Source organism: Cygnus olor, chromosome 1, assembly GCF_009769625.2.
Source record: "Cygnus olor isolate bCygOlo1 chromosome 1, bCygOlo1.pri.v2, whole genome shotgun sequence".
Taxonomy (NCBI): domain Eukaryota; kingdom Metazoa; phylum Chordata; class Aves; order Anseriformes; family Anatidae; genus Cygnus; species Cygnus olor.
Window position 1 is genome coordinate 72,390,540 of NC_049169.1, and position 17,346 is coordinate 72,407,885.

Genomic DNA, 17,346 nt, shown 5'->3' on the forward strand with positions numbered 1-17,346 from the left:
GTATTCTAAGAATCTTCTGAGCAGAGAGGAAAAGTACTCTAACAGTAATCGTTAACATTTCATGTTGTACATCCTTAAAATATCCTTGCCACAAGTCTGAAATAAGTATAGGAATACTGTGCAGTCACATAGCCACTTGACAATATTTGAAAATGCATTTTCAGTCCTATGCTGTACTATTGGAATTCCAGTGTCAATAATTTGTAGCCAATCTACAATTTCTACTTAAATAAGAAAATCAAGCATTATTTTTTTTTTCTATGAAATACTCTATTTCTGCCCAGCTTTACTGAGCTAAGTTATAAAAAGCCTGTTAGAAAAGACTGATTGCTTCCTGGATTATAACTGTGCACAAATAAGCGATTTATCTCAAACATACTGTAATACTGCTAGATTTTGGAACAAATCACCAAACCAAAAATTGCATTGCAAATTTTCAATCTTACAGCTGTTGAATTATATCCTGTCAGTATTTTGTGGTATAGAGTAAGCAATCAGATATTTAGATGTTCAGAAGATACTAAAATTTATGCAAGTCAGGAAGACTGAGGAAAACAAAACAGGAATACAACAGTCAATTTTTGTCCTCATCTCCACTTTGATTAATTTAATGGCATTAGTTTGTATTTAATCGATATTAGTAGAGCAGAACATTATTTATTGTCTGAGACAGATATGGATTGGATTAACTAGCTTTATTTAAAAGCAAACAGTCCTAAAATTGCTGGTATGTTGTATACTATCTACTGTCTCTATGGATCAGCATAAAATTAGAAGAAAAAAAAATGAATTCATGTTTCCATGAGGACATGTTATATACTTTTGTTAGTTTATTTTCTGTGCTCAACTGGTATCTTAACATGAGAGAGAGTGAGAACCTGAAGTAAACTGGTGCATTTTTATTTACACAGCTACACTAGAAGAAAGGATGCTTTTTAATAATGCATTAACTAGTGTATTAAAATCCATCAAGAACAAGACAGTTTAGAGAACAAATCCTAAACCCCAGAATCATCCCATCTAAGTAAGACATCTAAACTATAATCATATTTCCCAATTCCCTATATTTCCCTACAGTCAAGAGACACATACCTGAGTAACCTTCTGGTAATGCCTACTCCTCTTCATTGATGATACCAGTTCCAACTTAGCTAGGTGAGATTTTTCCTTCTACATGGCCTTGTAACTCAATTTCACCTTTACCAACTACACCTATTTAAAGGACAACATCTCGTCTATGCTAGAATTTGCAAACACGCTAACTAGCATGCCCACATGAAAATACACTCCACAGAACAATTCCTTGCCTTCCTCAGCTACACTTCTAATGTGCTTCTGTGCCCATATGCACAGAAGGTGAGAAATAGAAAAAGAAAAGAAAAGAAAAGAAAAGAAAAGAAAAGAAAAGAAAAGAAAAGAAAAGAAAAGAAAAGAAAAGAAAAGAAAAGAAAGAAAAAGAAAGAAAAAGAAAAAGAAAGAAAAAGAAAAAGAAAAAGAAAAAGAAAAAGAAAAAGAAAAAGAAAAAGAAAAAGAAAAAGAAAAAGAAAAAGAAAAAGAAAAAGAAAAAAAAAATAAAAAGAAAAAGAAAAATAAAAACAAAAAGAAAAAGAAAAAGAAAAAGAAAAAAAAAGAAAGAAAAAGAAAAAGAAAAAGAAAAAGAAAAAGAAAAAGAAAAAAAAGAAAGAAAAAGAAAAAGAAAAAGAAAAAGAAAAAAAAAGAAAAGAAAAAGAAAAAGAAAAAGAAAAAGAAAAAGAAAAAGAAAAAGAAAAAGAAAAAGAAAAAGAAAAAGAAAAAGAAAGAAAAAGAAAAAGAAAAAGAAAAAGAAAAAGAAAAAGAAAAAGAAAAAGAAAAAGAAAAAGAAAAAGAAAAAGAAAAAGAAAAAGAAAAAGAAAAAGAAAAAGAAAAAGAAAAAGAAAAAGAAAAAGAAAAAGAAAAGCTCTAATAAATCTTTTATATTTTCTAAGGAAGCTGTTGTTTTCCTGGGGATAAATTTGGAACTTTTGGCTTAATCAGATTTTCACCGATTGCCATATTTGGAGGAAAACAGAGCATTACCCTCTGAGACTCACCATCTCGGGTCATCCAGCTGAGTCACTGCACATCATTAAATACTGCTTCTATAGAAATAATGCATTAGGAAGACAAGACATTGTGCAGTGCCACGCAAGTTTTCCTGGCATGAGAAGAGACTTTCCATACTACCCACAAGTGATAAAATCATAGGTAGTCTTACAGGTTATTTCAAACCACTGTCGATAAAATCTTTACATGTCATCATGGCTTTCTGCACCAGGACTATGCCATAAGATAGACTACAGAAATTACACTCATCCATGGGAAAATCCCTATCTCAAAATATTCTTGCTATTGGTAGTCCTTTCACCCAACATCTGATACAACTCCAGTTTCGTTTCTTTTTCTAAAAGGAGAAAGCAGTGGTTACCTTTGTCTTTGTGAAGTCAAACTTTCACAAAACCGAACCAAAACAAAAACAACAAAAAATGTTGAATACTTTTAGAGATACTTTTAATCAAAGAATGTAGATGAATTTTAACTTTCAATTAAAACAGCCACTTATATGTCATAAATAGTGGCAGCACCAGTCCATATTCAAGCAGGTGAAATAACTTTGTAAAAGTCACATTTCAGAATATGAACACACAGTCTTTTATAACACTGAAAACCTACAGAATTATTCTCCTCTGCTGGTGCTAAAAATAGAATTTTCCTTAAACTGCCCTTTGGGAAAAGTGAGAGGTATCAATCTCAGTATCTTGCCCTCAGTGCTTCCATAAAGTAGGCAATTTATTGCATTATTTGCTGGGACCTCTTCTCTCTATTACTTAATTTTTATTTTTATTTTTTACCACAGATGATAGCTTGACAGTTCTGTACTTTCTTTGAACATTTTCGTTGTCATATTATATACTAACATGAAATGGCCAAGTAAAGTGAAAATTATCTCCCTACATATAACTACAACAAGGTCCTGATGGTATGGTAAGAGGTTAGAATAAAGATCTTCAACGTTCTGCTACCTTGAAACAGTTAATGCAGTTGAGAATTTTACTTTGTCTTCTTTATGAAAATACAAAATGTACCACAATTTTGTAGCATCCCACATCAGTTTGATCTTTGAAACCTTGATGAATCCATGAGAAAGCTGAGTAGATTTTGCAATGTTACTATTAAAGCATGGAAGGGCTGACAGAATAGTGTATTGTGTCACCTCCCAGTTTTGGCAAGATTTGTGTTTCATGTTTAGGAGTCATGTCCACAGACATGAGCCACTTAAGCAATATAAGTGTGAAGTTATGATTTTGCCTGTTTGTTCTGGCAGACCACAGCCCATATCCACCTTTTTGAGTCCTACTGAGATCTGACGAGCACCAGAACGAAGAATCCTAACTTAATGCTTCCTTTCATGTCCTTTTAAGTTGATACTTCATTGAAATACATGCTCACCAGATACTGTTTCACTAATAGTCTATAACTGTAGTAATATAGTATATGTAGTTATACTTTTTTCCAGTATACTTAAGTTGTTTAATTTTTTCACATTTACTTTTTACCAGACTGAAATGATCATTTCTGGGGGTGAACAAAGAAAGTTAAGAGAAAAGAGAAACCTTCCTTCCTGTCCATGCTGTCTGCTGTGACTAAAATACATCTGCTCCAAAATTTAAAAGTATTTCTAGAACAGCAAATTCCAGGCCCTAAATCATTACCTAAATAGAGAAGAACATAAGACAATATGACTAAGGACCACGTCTTGTCCTCAAAATCTTCCAGCCGTCTCAAAGCAAGATCAAATACTTTACCTTAAAATATCTATGATCTTAAGGTAAAGCTTGAAAAGGGCACAGGTGCATTCTTGGCAACTCTGCTCAAATCATCTCCCATCCCTTAATTCTGTAAAAACGGTACATTGTACTATGTTATGCTGTTATAGATCATCTATAATATTTAAGTCTTCCACATGGTACAAGTGAACAGTTATGAAAAATTGCCTTCAAATGACTAGACAATGAAGCTGCAGGTGTGATATTTATATTGTGGTGTTCTGTCTCAAAAATTGTATAAGCTTGTCAACTGACATCAATGCTGACTATTCAGCCACCGAAAAGACTCTTTTTAGGAAAGATTTGCCATTTAACAACTTTGCAGTTACTAGTTACTCAAGTCACTACATATTGAAGTTACTAGTTATTCAAGACACTGACAACTAAGAGCTACCCTGAAGCATGTCAAAACTGCTATTGGCAGTAACATTCAGAGAGACTTCATGGCTCAGGAAACAGAACCATAATCTCCAGAAAGTAAAGGAAAACACAGAGGCTTTGTCTATAAGCTTGACAGCTGACATAAGTGCAATCCACAGGTCCCCTGACAAAATGCAGAATACATTGCAAAACATTTCCACAGGGGTATGCCAATGTAGCAGTGGCAATGAAGTGTATTAAGCACTGATATTGATGCCATGCAAGTCAACCAGTGGAATTAGACTGCACTCGACCAATAATTTCATTACATCATTGAGGACACAGATGGATGAGGACACGATGTACAGTTTATCCCTTCTCTGGAGACTTCAAGTGTGAATGAGATCACTGATTACATCCAGACTAGAGACACTGAGGCAGAAGTGCAGTATAAACATCTGCAGACTGAAAAGCTCCAGGCAAAAAATGATGTCTGAAATAGGGATCCATCACTCAAAATCATATCTGGTAGGCAGTCTTATTTGGTAGGCAAATTAAGCAGGCTGCTAGGTGACCAGATGCATGTCCTTAAACAATAAGGTTTTATAAAGAGCATTTTTGTTATGTTTTGACATACTTGATTTTCAAAGACTATGAATTGTTTAAAAAAGAATTGTTTCTATACAGGTATATCATTCATAGACTTTGTGTCTATATGTATATAGCATAGACAAGTGACGTGCTGTTGCTTCCCCACCACAGCAGCACCAATGCCAGTAAAAGAAGCAGGTCATCTGCTTTGCTGACCAGGCCTCACTGCCTCACAGATGGGGAAGTTGAAAAGGAACAGAAATAAAAAGACAACCTTACTACCGTAACTAATAACAGCTAACTGGAGTCTTAGGAAGAGCACAAACCTGCCAGAGTAAAAGAAAAGTATTTTATGCCTGAGTTTCTTTCTGTGCAAGGATACAAAACCAAACAACTACCTACATACAATAAAAGCTTGATTTCACTGCCGTAGAGCTAGACAGTCACTTTATGTGACAAACTAATTTGACACACCACAGCAGTTTCACGAAAGTCTGCATTTCTTGGCTGTACAGAAGGGCCAACTGTGTGTATGTATTACTTAGGAACAAAGCATCCTTCTGTAGCACCTCTTAGGGGATTGGTGGACAGGTGGAAAATCATACCTAAGAATTAGGTAACACCAAATTCCAAATACTACATGCGAATAAAAATTCGGATGTAGTATTTGGCTAGCTTGGTATTTGGAAAATATTGCCAAAGTATGTGAGTTGCTCTGAAAAAAAGCAGAAGGAAATGACAGATAGAGAGCAATATGACTTGAGATGAGAAGACACTTGAGGAAAGATGAAAACAGTGCTCAGGAAGCAACGGGGGGCAGAAATAGCCTATTTCAAAATTTGTTATCTGGTATTGCTTTGCTGCACACATCTAAAACTCAGAACAGTTACACAGTCAAAATTCAATTCAAGGATGCTCAGCTTCTTTCTACAAAAATTTCTTGTTCATGTGGTTTCAAATGCCTTTTTTATTTGTTTGTTTGTTTTTAATAGCTAATGGTAATTAGCAACTGTCTAAGTCACTGAGATTTAAGCAGCAAGAAGTTACCAAATAACTACAATCAGTTTTCTTCATGCACTCTCCCCCTACTGCTCCTTAGGAGAAAGTCAAACCAAAGCAGAGATAGTTCAGAAAACCCAGAACAATGGAAAACAAATCAGTCCTTGTAGACTTTCTGTTTCAGAGGTATATGTTTGACTTTATATTCAGTGCAGAATATAAGTAAGATGATAGTTATAATAACTACCACCTGGAACAGCACACCAAGAGGAGCACATTACTGAGAGCAAAATGTTTTTTTCCTGCTTGTATTACTGATCACATAAAGGTTGTTTTACCAAGCTGGTAGCCAAATACAAACAGTCAAAATGCCATAACTCACTTTTTAAGTGTGCCCATTCTTATAATGCTTAGAGCAACACGACCTATAGTTCACTTGAATTTACCATTTTGTCCAACAAGCCATATGTATTATACCAGATGCCAGTGTTTCTGCTGACAACAGCAGAGCAATTTGGACAACTGATTTGATCAAGCACAGATCAGAGGGGAAGAAACATTAAAATTAATAACATGTAAAACAAGTTATAACGAAACACACAATGTGATGTTTCATGTTGAAAAATATAAAATACTCGGATTTGCAACTGAAGGAAAATGAGAAATGTTTTTTCAGTGGTGCAAAGCTCCTATTTGTTTCTAGCAATGAAACAGGAAAAAAAAGTTTTTTAAAACTCCGACACAAATTTTAATTCAAAATGTGTTACTGAACCACATGTGACTTTTGCTTATCCTCGACCTTGGACACACACAAAACAATGCAGGAAATTCCATATTTCACTGAGGGAAGACAAAACATTTTAGATTTTTTTTATTTTTTTTTCCATCCCCGTTTGTAGTGGCAGCTGCTTGAAACCTACAAAGTTGAACTCTTAGAGTAAATGTTACTGTTTTGAATTGTAACTGACAGAAAATGAAAAGTTGAAATGCATCTTCTATCAACCTGATTTTACCTACACGTGTATGTCTAAGTGCATTCACCCACAGACAGACAACTGTGCTGAATTTCATTTTTGCCAGCACATCAACCAGTATCTTTTCAGTGTTTGCACTCCTTGGGACATCTACAGCTTAAGTAACTGACTGCCATGATTACACTAAAAAATTAGGGTCCTGCAAATATATCCATTCAGGAACAATGATTTGACAGCAGACATTCTATTTCAGGATTAGTCCCTTAAAGTGCTTTTGTTTTAAAGATAAGGTGCTCACGGTTTAATCCTTTAGAGCATGTGGGGGAACACTTTTTTTTCTGATAAGAATAAAAAAATTTTCCTATATTTTGCCTTCTAGTAAATCACTTTACATCTTGTACCACAAAACATACTGTATTGAAAATTTAGATGGCATTATATGATATACCTAATCAATCAGTCATGTGTTCTTCCATTAATCTGGTTGTTCAGATATTGAAAAAAAATGAAAACTGGAAGGCTATTTTATACTAAAAACAGTTTGGGATGGATTTCTCCATAAGCTATAGCAATAGAAGGCATTCTGAAAAGCATTGGTTTACTCGAGTAATTTCAGCAAATATACTTCTTAACACCTGCAAAATCATAGGCATTTTGTAGCATTGCTTATATATTTTTATTATTTTTTATATTAAAAGTAAATACAAAGAAGAAAGCACTTTATTTCTCATTCCATTTTGATAAAAATAATTTAAATTGTACTTAAGCTCATTTAAGAAAAGATGAAACTTTTGAGAATGCTTAATTGATGTATATGTGTCACGAGGAAAAGTGTAATAAAATTTTTCACAACCGTTTTATATTTCAGTAAGCAGTTCCACTTGTAGGAATATTAGCAAGTTTTAGGAAAAGCTATCACAGATTATTATACCAAAAGCCTCAATAATAAAAAAGTTGATTGAGCCCTTAAAAATTACAGTGTTCAATTAAAATATATATACTAAGAAAGATTAAATAACAAAAGAGTTGTAATAGCTTTGCCTGTTGAACTCTAAAAAATACACATTGCCTCTGAAGTAGTAAATACTTTGTAAGCTATATCCTGCTACCATCACTCTTAGGCAATCATATATTATCTTCACAAAAGTTCTAGTGGAGTCAATGGTGTGCCTTCGGAGGTGAGATGCTACTCAAGATGGGTACATGTGAATTACCTGATCCTCTGGAGGTGGAAGAAAAGCCCTTGGAAAGTTAATGCAATTAGGACATTTTATTTATAATTATAACCTAAATATTTGGATGCAATTCAGTATTACTTTTGTATTGTGTTTGATCAAGAAATTACAAATATTAATCAACACTTACTTTCCAAGCCCTTAATGGAGAAACATGGCTCGAAAGATGTGAATGTTGTGCCAGAAACTGATATAACACCTTGGCTGTAGTTGTATTTTACAAGGATAAACTTTAAAATTAAACAGCAGAAAATTTTGGAAAATTCTCAGATAAACCAAAGATTCTTCTAAATGCAGATCTCATAACTATGAATTCTTTTTATCAAAATGTCAATGACAATGAGTATTATTTCAAGATCTACAAAACATACAAGAAAGATTAAGGCTTCCATTTAATTTTAGCAAGCACTTTAAAATTCCATTCTTTCCATGCTCTAATCACATTATCACTACATATACTAAAAAACTCTATTTGTACATTTGTGTCTTTACACAATACCTTGTTTCATAGCCTCATTTTATTAAATTAATGTTTATTGTCTATATACAGAAAAATGAATGTAGATTAAAAAAAATCTCCTGTCTTAATTTTTTTAAATTTATACTTGGCCTGTTATCTCTGTCACTATTTAGAGGCATTATAAAAACATGCACATTAGAAAAGAAGACCGCTTCAGCTCACTAATCAATGTTAAAAAAAAAAAAAATCTAAACCTCTAAATATTTCTAAATGACTAATAATTTTATAAAAAGTTTTTTTTTTTCCTACCTGTCCTTTCTATCACCAAATGTTCAAAAAGGAGGAATAAACAAAGATCGAGCCTGCTGCTTGCAATATAAAAGCTGATTACTGGGAAGAACTCAAAAGAAAAGAAATTTATTCAGACTGAAAAGCGTTAAAAGCAATTCAAACTTTCTGGATTACATCATTGGAAGCAGTATGTAATTTGTTCCAATTGATGTCATTTGCTCACATAAAGCCATTATTTTGCAAAGCACCTTAGCATATTTATACTCTCCTTCCTCCTAACACTCCGATCAGACTCTCTTGCACCTGATATGTCAAACATATGGGAAAGACAATGCAAAAGAATCGAGTCTGACAAATACATTTTTGCCCAAACCCAACTAATATTAATACATAAAATGCTGCTTCGTATGTAGTTTTAAGCATCCCTTTGTAACTGAAAACGTGAAAAGAATTGTCCACATTCTGTTCATACAATGACCTTGGATAACTCAGATCCATTCTTGTGGGATTTGCAACTCCTTTCCTGAATGGATTCAAGATGAGGTAATGCCATTCAAAAGGGCCTGAGCAGTGAATCGTTACATGTAGAACTCAAATATCCTGGCCCCAGTTCTAACCTTGTAATTATATTTAACTGGGTCAGTGGAATTTCTTAACTTCCACTACTTGTTTCTTTGCTTCCAGATTTAAAAAGTGCCAGGTTCATATGGACAATAAGCTAAAAGACAGTATTTCAAAGTAACACCAGAAAAACATTCAAATGAAAGAAATAGAGATGTGTGCAAATGATATGTGGGGGTCAAAGGAATTACACTTTTGCTGCTCATCTACACTGTGGCTGGTAAACTGCAGTGTGATAGTCACTGTGCTTTGCTTACTGTACTATGGTAAGGGTAGGCCCTTACTGTTTCACTACATCAGTAAGACAGCCACTCCATTGCACATACTGCTTTTAATTACCAAATGATATTACTTTTTTAAAGTGCTTTAAAAACAGATTTTGTCTGAAACATAGGATAATGATTTCTTTAAGATTACACAGGGGTCAATTAAAATCAAGGTACTTCATTGCATGCTTTTAGAACTGAATGCAGTTGTGAAAAAATGTGTTCATCATTTGATCTGACAAAAAGAAAATCTGGCATTTGAAAATCTCTAGAAATATAGTGGCATAGCCACTGCAACCATTAATAAAACATATGCTCATTTTTTTGCATGTATTAAGTAAAATTGAGGTATCTGTCTCAAGCTGTTTACCCCACAAATATATCAGGCTAAGCCTCTAAAACCTCAAAAGCTGAACTCTGTAAGCAAAAATTCAACAGGGCATAAGCTTGTGCTATATGAGGCAAGACATTCATAAGCAACTTGTACAGACATAGAGATACACACAGATATATAGGCAGATAGATGTGAGTTTCCTACTCAGTTTTCTTTGCACAAAGCAATACAGAAAAATCACCAGCTAACTAGTAGATTAAGCAATGCAGACTTTGAGGTTTAAAACAATTCCCAAATTGTCTTTATTTTTGGCAAAGTTTTTTTCTTTTTCTTTTTTTTTTAAAGGCATACATCTTTTCTCTAAATATATAGATATATAAATATGTCAAATCAAAAAAAAAAAAAAAGGACAAATTAAAAAGGAACAGTAGAAATAATAATGTTTCTCCCTTACCTTTTTCATCTTTGGTGGGTCACTGGTAACATCTGTCTATGCCTCAAATCCTGTTTAAAAAGCATTTTTTAAAATTTAGCTTTGGATTGGCATGCCTGACTATACTATACATCACAAATGTAGCATAAAACTGTATACACACACCATTAAAAGGTATATACCTATGGTTTCAATCCTGTGCTTTCTTTAATAAGAATAAAAGTTCAGAGTAAAGAACACCATAAAGCATGCAGAACAATGACAGTATTGCATATTCTCTCTAAAGTGCAGATGGTACTAAAGCAGATTTTAAGATAAAGATGAAAATTAAACCTCATTCACTCCTCCTTGTTTCTCTTCTGGGAACACACACACCCACACACACCACCAAAGAAAAAGAAATACCAAACATATTCACAGCATTTAAGTTATGTGCAGCTTCTCACACAGGGTAATCAAATACTAACTAAGATATGTGCAGACAGAACCAGCTTAAAGGCTTTATTTCTTTTCTAAAGTGGGCATAAGTTGACAGCCCCAATTAAAATTAATACTTCTCCATTTTCCTCTGCTGTAATGAGTTTGTTCAACAGGACATCAGAATTAATCATTCTTCACATTATATGACTAGTGAAATGTCAGAAGTTTTATATACAAACTATATTTACTAGTGTAATTATGTTTAAAATAATCTTTGTTTTAAAACTTCCATCAGAACTGACTGGTTAGAATTTTTTGCATTCCAAGGTTACACACCAAAAGTCAGCATGCCTTGGACATTTCCCCTTTCCAATTAAACCTCAACTTACCTTGCATAGTCAAAAGAGCTAGTGAAACTAAGCTGCTAGAAATCTGAGTTCTTTTGTCCACTATCTCATCTTTATGTGCCTATTTTTCCATTCTGCTGCCATCTGCTGGCAGCACATTCATTCTACATGACACCAGACCGCATTTGATAGTCTCCTGTTGGATCACTTACCACTGTTAAAATATGAACCTTATTTTCCATGTTTCTTGGCCAACCAATCAGGTACTGCTCCACTTCCGAGTCCAAAATTTTCAACATCAACCAACTGTATTTAGGGATCAACATGATTTTCTTGGCTCTCATGAAGCATGCCTCTAAAATGGCGTGCATAAGACACTTAATATTTGTATCGTTTTAAATAATCCCTTTTTCATATCACTGAGACTGTAAAAATATTTTCAAGCTCTGGTAAACCTTTCTGAATCTCTTAGTTTCTCTTGTCAAAGGACAATATTCTATCTTGAAGTTTATATACAATCACTTCCTCTTCAGGTTTTGTGCATTTTCAGATAAAATTCAAAAGAGCAGTAAAATGTTATTCTGAGACCTAAGAGCATAATAAATAAAATACAACATAATACAATTTCAGAAAAGTAAGCCTAATAAGTTGCACAAAGTGCAGTATTTTTATGCTAACTAGTTTTAATTAACATTCCACTCTAAGAAAGTAATAATAAAGTATATTATAATATACTAAATTATAAAATATCATGTTTATGCAATAGGTAGTGCATGAGCAAAGCAAAAAATGGAAAATGGTTTCATGCAGGCAAAACACTTTGAAACAGTACATGTATTCTACATGTAACAAAGGACTTTCTAATTCGAAAAATTAAGCAATCTTGCACTGAAAAGTTATGATGACTAGCCCCTGGATTACAGCTGCACTTGGCTCACTAGTGATAGGAGACAGCACTATTGTTTTTTCAGAAGTTACAGAGACAACCATACATCAAACAAAGAAAAAATTATCTTCAAGCTTTATGAAGGCAACTTGTGTCCCCTTGTCTATAGGGGAACATACTACATTTTACTACAGAAGCAGGACACTCTTCAATAGCCACTAGCTAATTCAGTAGATGCAGATCTGTCCCAAGGATTATATTGACAGAACTCTTCAAGAAGCCAATGTTCAATGTTTATTGAGCTTTGGTGGTTTTTTTTTTTTTTTTTTTTTTTTTTCATTGTCAGGTTTGTCCTGGAGCAATAAGATCCAAACTTTGCAGACATAAAGTTCTTCTTCTCAAACTACAGATGCACACAAATGAATTGCCACACTTTCTGCTGTGGGCTGCTAATCTAGCAGTTTCAAGGCATCTAGCCTTTTCTTCATTTCATTAATTTGGCTGAGAGAAACTGAGCTCTCTCATACTCCGTATGGACCACAGTGAGGCATCACCTATTTCAGCTATAATTTTCTCCAGTTAAAACAAAAGCTTTTGTTACTCAAGCTTTACCCTCTCATGCAAAGGAACTGAAGTGATCCCCAGACAGGTCGATCTCAACACAAGTGGAGCATCAATACAGCTTTATATCCAAAACAAAACACACATCTTATGACTTCTTCCAATGCTGAGTGACAAGACTGACTGCATGGAAGCCTTTCTGCTGCCTCAGCACCGGAAACAATGTTCCACTAAAAAGTCAGGAGGCTCTCCAGAAAATGGCCTTGGAAAGGCAAAGGGCCTTTGTGAGTTGCTGATCAACGTTGCTGATAATGTCTACCTCCAAATCTTGAGTGCACTGACTAATCTGAAAAAAAAATTAATAAAATAAAAATTAAATAAAAAATAAAAAAATAAAGTGGAAATGAAAAAGCACCTGAGCCCTATCAGTGCAATTTCTTTATCAGCATCAATGAGTATGTTTCACTCCCATCTTACGCTCTGAGAAAATTTGTGTGCTCCTCTGCATAAAAATACCTGTGTTCATGTATATGCGTTTACCTATACAGAACATATTAAAATACCCTTGCTTGAGTCATTAACAAAAATAATCTCATAGAAGAAAGAGGGAACAACTGATGGTAAGGACAGGCAGTCTGTGCTGGAGGAGCAAAAGAAAAAAAACTGATAAAACAATAAATAAAGAATTTTGATGGAGTTTTGAGGTACATTAACAGCAAGAGCTCTGAGTATAATTTTCGAAAGTACTTTACAGCAACAAGATTTCATAGAATCATAGAATATCCTGAGTTGGAAGGGACCCACAAGGATCATCGAGTCCAACTCCTGGCACCACACAGGTCCACCCAAAATTTTAGACCATGTGACTAAGCGCACAGTCCAAACGCATCTTAAATTCAGACAGGCTTGGTGCAGTGACTAATGATCTGCTCTTTGAAAAGTTGATGTAGAATGGCCAGTTCTGATGCACAAGAGCCAGAAAAGGATGTAAAGTCCAGCTAGAATAGTTAATGAGGACTTTACTTCAGAACTTATAACAAAGCCTCCATTCTGCCCGCAGGAATGTTACCAGATTTTAGAGAAAAGAATTTAAAGAGGTAATGCCGAATGTTTCATTTTGTTGAACAATTGTGCATTTCTGCATGTGAACAGCTGTCATCCTGGTGTATTAGAATTATATCAGTACTTCAGCAAATAATTTACAGAACAGTCACTTTTAAAGAAAGTCAGGCCTTGAGTCTGCCATCAAATTCTCAGGGCTCTAGAATAAGCACTTGAAAAGGGATATGATAATAGAAATATGAAAAAGGGAAACAATATTTTCATTGGATGTACAGTCTGAGAGACTAGTTATTTTAATACAGTATGATTTTGATTTATTTTTGTAGCATTCCTATTTTACTTCTTAGCAACATCATAATCTCTGGGAATAAAACATGAGAACATCGTTTTTCTTTATTTTTTTCTCTCTTTTAAACATAAGTCAAGTTAAATAGTGCTTGTAGGAGAAGCTTATACAACATGCAGCCAGTCTGATACCAAGACACTCAGTAATTTATATGAATATTGAGAGAAAAACGTCATACCATTGTTATGGGAAACTAAACACAAGATTCCTTGACTTGGACACAGACAGAATTTCTTCTTATTCAGTTTCTGAAAAACTACATTATTCCAATAACATATTGGGATTATATTTTATATGCATATCTGCTTAAATGCATGAAGACATTCTGAACCACATTTCAAGAATAACTACTCATATTTTCAAGGCAAACATTATAAACCACTGAAATGTAGAAATATGAAGAATGAAAGAATAAACAAACCCAAGGATATGAACATGGCCACAATGCTTTTCCATTCTTTAAGTAATAAGGTTACGGTCAGCCAGTCCAGGAGATGAAGTTTTCTAGGTACCACCATACAATTGACACATACGCATCCCACTTTACTTCAACATTCTCTCATGTCCAGGACTGAGACAAGTAGCCTTTTAAATGTGAGCCCGGTTTACACAGACCAGATGCGACCATAAAAATACAAGCCACTTGAACCTTAATAAAATACACATTAATGAAAATGTTGTAAAACAGATACTAAAAGCATAAAATCTTAACAATCTTAATCACAATGAAACAGGGTCAAAGCCACTAAGTCCAGCCATCATTTGCAGAAAGCCAACAAACACCAGATGTATTTTGCTTTGGGGTAGGGGAAGGACAAAATTAACTATTTTGACCATTGTAACAATCTAAAAATGATATACAGGCAAAATACCTAGAGCTTTTAGTACTTCACTAACTTGAGAAGTTCCAGTTTTGTATTAAAATTCATTCAGTCACAACTCATAATCTATAAAAGAGACACCTGGTATGTGTTAATAATACACAAACTGAGGGACAGTTGGGATTTCTCTCCCCTCAACCCCCTCTTTAATACTATTTTCTGAAGAACTTTGCAAAACTCATCTGAAACAAGCAACTCCAGTTTAATGCAGATTTAGAAAATCCTAAACATTACTTATAAGTCACAGATCCTTATGACTTAGTTTTTCTCACATATTTATGAAATTATTTTATTTCTCATAAAAAGTAATGTTTGCATGAAAATGAATACTCATACTGAAAAACTAGGGGCAAATGTGACAAAACAGGGAAATTCCTCCTGAGGATGAGTTTAAAAGATTTGAATCATCTGCCACATCCAAACACTTTCTGTCAATATTTTCCTTTTTGTAGGAGTACAGTTCCTTCATTATCATACTTTCTGAACCTCTTTAATATTCAATTTCTATTGGTGGGCACTACACTCCTTAGCATGATTTGATAGTGTTACGGATTGCAAACACCATTTCACGTGGTTTCATAAAACAGTATTAATGAACAATTAACCATCTCAGGCTCTACAGGACAACGTAGTACTCAACTCAACGCTGGCTCTGCAAACAGTAGAAACATATTCTTGCTGATAAAAATTACTAAGGTTTAGGATTCAGTTCTCTGGGCTGACTTTTATGCTTGTACAGAAACCAGGGAAGACGTTCACATAAGCGTAGGATCAAAACCTCTAGTAACGAGCAGCCCAAACATTTTAAAAGCTTAAAAATTCATAAAGCAAGCTTAAATAAATAATTAAAGAAATAATGCTAATTCCTTTGTTTTTTGGTTTTGTAAGTATATTTCTCCAACTGAGGCAGGGCAGGGGGGCATGACACAATCTACACCTTGATTTTTTTTTCCTTCTGATACAAAAGTGAAGATTTGGGATTCAGTAATTCAATAACTGCAGCTTCAGGAAAAACAGCAATTATCATGAGGCAGACATAAAGATCACAAGGGACTGGCAAGAATTTATTATTGTAGGATTGAAGTACAAGACTGCCAAAGTAACTGAACAATTATCTAGCAGACAAGTTGCTCATACAGTTTTCTAAAAGCAAATAGCACTGCATTCCAGATCATCACATAAAGTGAATGATGCAGTGAGATTTAAGGTACTCTGAGGGAGTGGGCAGGGGAAAAGGTGGGTTGTGAGGGGAGAAAAAATTAAGGCTAAATACAGTGAAGCACTGCCACAGATTGCCCACGGAGATTTAGGGATCTCACTCAGAGGTTTTTATGAACAGGTTAGACAGACATTTGTTGGGAATGAAGTAAATACAGTTTATCCCCTCTCCAAGCAAAGAAGTGGTCAGCATAACATCTGGGGGTCTTTTCCAATCCTTCTTTCTGTGGCTTCTGTGAAGCAAGCTTTGCCAACTAAGAAAAAAATACTTTTAAACAATTTTCAAGCTTTGCCATTGTGTTAAGAAATGTGCTTTTAAAAGAAAAGCAGGGCAGTGAAAACTCTAAAGGTTCAAGCTGGACGTTCTTTATGAGATATTACTGTTCTCTACCTCAATTGATGTTATTTCTTGGATTACTTGTTAAATTTCCAAACATGATTACCACTGAGTTTAAAAATTCTTACTACTTGGAATTCTCTAGAAGTTACAATATTCTTTCTTTCCTTCTTTCTCTCTCTCTTTCTTTCTCTCTTTCTCTCTCTCTCTTTCTTTCTTTCTTTCTCTTTTTTTATTTCTTTTTCTTTTTTCCTTTATCTGCAAAGGAAATTCCTTTACTATCCTTAAGGATACACACAGAGACAAGCACATATTTAAAAATAATGTATCAACCCTGCACTGATCTGTCACCCACCAAACATCACCCTGTAAATCTCCCAAAACAATTTTGTTACCATCAGGTAATACTGTTCCTAAACGCTGACCTTTAATCACTGCTGTAAGTAGTTACATCTTGAACTGAGTGCATATACTCTGTCACTCGATATTTAAGATACCAATCCTAATTTTATTTATGTGCACACATATGTGTATATGTATGAAAAAAAAAAAATCTTTGTGAAGAAAGAAAGAAAGCACAGCGAATATGCCTAACATATTTGCAAAGAACAGAGGAGATCTACCCAGGTGAGGTACTTTGTCACAGAAAGACCCTGACATATTGTCCTTGAAATTTTTATTTTAAGCTCTATTTCCCTCTGATCAGTGAGAATAAAAACCCCAACTCAAATTCAAACTTAGAGGTGGGGTGTAGTAGGTCAGACCCACTCTGCATGAACGAACCAGCAGGGAAAAAGCAGACTGTAAGAAGTTTGTGCCAGGGCCATTGTCAGGCACAAGTGACTTCTTTAGAGGCCTCAAAGTAGCCAAAGCTGAACTGGC

The 17,346-nt window shown here is 34.3% G+C and overlaps 1 long non-coding RNA gene across 3 annotated transcripts in view; it reads right to left on the reverse strand.

The window, feature by feature from the left end:
- Positions 1-1,895: 1,895 nt before the first annotated feature.
- The window catches only part of LOC121073576, a 64,356-nt gene continuing 48,905 nt past the window's right edge, over positions 1,896-17,346 (reverse strand). For 2 of the 3 annotated variants that reach the window (XR_005821821.1, XR_005821813.1), the window contains exons 3-4: positions 10,428-10,477; positions 1,896-7,988 (exon numbers count right to left, since the gene is read on the reverse strand). This is a non-coding gene — a long non-coding RNA (uncharacterized LOC121073576). Of the gene's footprint in view, positions 7,989-10,427; positions 10,478-11,940; positions 12,967-17,346 lie in introns of those variants that run through there. The other variant, XR_005821822.1, reaches the window with a different exon arrangement.